Source organism: Galeopterus variegatus, unplaced genomic scaffold (assembly GCF_000696425.1).
Source record: "Galeopterus variegatus unplaced genomic scaffold, G_variegatus-3.0.2 Scaffold752, whole genome shotgun sequence".
Taxonomy (NCBI): Eukaryota; Metazoa; Chordata; class Mammalia; order Dermoptera; family Cynocephalidae; genus Galeopterus; species Galeopterus variegatus.
This window is the reverse complement of record NW_007726863.1, coordinates 395,588-398,092: the sequence shown is the minus strand read 5'-3', so window position 1 is coordinate 398,092 and position 2,505 is coordinate 395,588. Positions and strand designations below refer to the sequence as shown.

The 2,505-nt window shown below is 57.4% G+C and overlaps 1 long non-coding RNA gene across 1 annotated transcript in view; it reads right to left on the bottom strand.

Moving 5' to 3' along the window:
- Positions 1-1,301: 1,301 nt before the first annotated feature.
- Positions 1,302-2,505, bottom strand: part of LOC103589978 — a 49,954-nt gene continuing 48,750 nt past the window's right edge. The window contains exon 4 of the long non-coding RNA XR_550430.1: positions 1,302-1,813. This is a non-coding gene — a long non-coding RNA (uncharacterized LOC103589978). The remainder of the gene's footprint in view (positions 1,814-2,505) is intronic.

Sequence of the window (2,505 nt, the reverse complement as noted above, 5' to 3'; positions counted from 1 at the left end):
AAAAAAAAAAAAAAAAAGGGGGGGGGGGGGGGGGGTGCGCAGAGAGGAGGATTATGTGTAAAGCCAGTCGTCCCTGCACCCACCCAGCCTGGGTCCCTAGTTCAGAGCTACAGCCCTTAGTTCCTATAAACCAGTGCTTTCTGGACTCCCGAGCTGAGGAGGTGAGTGTTTGCTGGGGGCAGCATCGTAAACTCCCCTCTCGTACTTGAGTCTCTTCCTCTTCCTCCCAGCTTCTCCCCCTCCTCCTTCTTCAGCTCCTGCCTCCTCCCCGCTTTCTCACTCCCACCCATTTGCCTCTTTGTGTCTCCTCTTTCCTCCCCTGGTCCCTTCTCTCTTCTCACTCCTCTTCCCTCGTGTGCCCCCCTCCCTTTCTTCAGCTCCCCCGCCCTCTTTCTCTCCTGGCCCCCTCCTCCTCTCCCACATTGGGGCTGCTTTCTCCCTGACTCAGCAAGGTGCTTTATAAGGTGCTGAGGGGGCTCAGCCAAATCCAAACCACATTGTCTGTGCAGACTCTCTCCACAAGGAGTGAGGCTGCACGGCAGAGGGGAGAAGGGCTTGAGCTGCTCCCCATCGCCCTCTCCCCTTCCCTTCTTGGCCCTCCCTCTGAAAGGGTAGTGGCTAGGGGGACCTCCTGGCCAGCCTCAGTGCCAGTCACCCATGGGCATCTGCCTTCTTGACCTTGGCATGGGCATCAAAAGATCGTTGGGCTAACTTGCCAAGAATGTCATTGAAACTCCAGAGTCCTGGCTGGTGGGGGGTGGGGAGGAGATGAGGGGTGGAGGGGAAAGGGAAGCCCTGAGCACTTTCCACCAGGGCCCCTCCAAGGCAGTTTTCATCAGAGCTGCTGCTGATGCCCCAGAAGGTCCCCTGCCCCCCACCCCAGACCAGTTCTCCTTTGCTTTTTCTCCTTGTTTAGGAAAAAATTTTATGAAAAAGAAAGAAAGAAAGGAGGGAGAGAGAGGGGGGGAAAAAGCAACCCAACAACAAAGTCTGTCCCACTCCAGTGAGGTAATTGAAAACAAACTTCTTCCCCCCCACCCCCCCACCCCACCTCAGTTCTTGAAGTGCAGAAAAGGGAAAAGCTGCCCTGGGAACCCAGCACTGGCCATGACCATGATGCCTGCTCTGACCCACAGGCTGGAGGGGCTGCGGCCAGCCTGGCAGAGTGCCGTCCCTTCCCAGGGGCACAGGGGCAGGAGTGGGGAATAAGGGCTCTGATGACACTCCAGAGAGAGACATCACCTTCCAGGGCTGGCCCACCACTGGCCTCTCCCCCTTTGAAACATCAACAGCAACAAGAGCAACTTATAACCAAATGATTTAATTGGTGGTGTAGTTCTAGAGCACCCAAGCCTTGGAGACCAAATGACTGTCCTCCAAGAAAAATCACAAAGTGGATGTTGTCTACAAGCCCCAGATTAAGAGCTGTTTCCTCTCTGCTTGCTCTCCCTGGCAGCCCTTTGTAGAGGGAGGAAGGGAGACCCTCCAGGAAGGGTCTAGGCTTGTGGGTCCCCTAGGTATCCTGCCCAGCAAGTCCCAACCCAGGCCTAAGGGAAGGAAAGAGAGCACTGCACAGCCAAACCGCCCCTACCTCAGCACCAGAAAAAACCGACAACCCAAAACCCCAAAGGAAGAAGAATGCCAAATGTCTTTATGGGGAAGCAGTTCACAAATGGGGACGCTTGGTCTGTCCATCGCCCTGAATCAGGAGCATTCTCGCTGAGTCACCCATGAAGCCTCTGGTGTTGAAACTGGTGCCTCGTGCTGATTAATGAATTACAAATCCCCCACTCATGTGCACTCTCCCTGGTCACTGGGAAGAAGAATGAAGAACCTTGTGAACTTGAGGGGAAAACTCCCCGCCAAGTGCCCTCTTCTTTCCTCCAAGCTGGGCAGTGGGTCTGCGGTGCCCTCTTCCTCCCCCACAGGGGGCATTGTGAGCTGGTTAGTCACCTGCCCCAGCCCCTGGCGCCTCACTTAGTTCGAGCTTTTGGAAATGGGACAAGTGGCGGGACAATAGGCAAGGGGGGCGGTCAGCCCAGACAAAGGGCAGCAGGAAAAACACCATCACTTGCTTCGAGGCCAGCTCGCTGGCATTTGGGAGAATGTGTCATTGCATTTACTCGAGGGGGAGGGGGAGGGAAGGTTAGAGATCAGGAGGCAGAGGTAGAGTGGGTGCAGGGACCCGCACCGGGCAGGGACAGGGGGCAGGGGGCAGGCGTCCCCAGCCGACACCGAGGGAGAAGCCCACACCCCACGCCCGAGGCCGGCTCACGCCCCTGGCTCTCGGGAATCTGCAGGCGGACTGATGCCCTCCCCGCCCCCTCCCCCAGGAGCCCCGGGGTGGTACCGCCGCTGTCTCGCCTCACCTCACCCCCCCTCGGTGCTGTGGGAGGGAGAGCAGCCCCAGAAGCCCTCCCTTCCCTCCTCCCCTCCTCCCCCCACCCCGGGGAGGGCCGCTACAATTTGTGGTTACAGCTTTACACGTCAGAAAAAAAAAAAAAA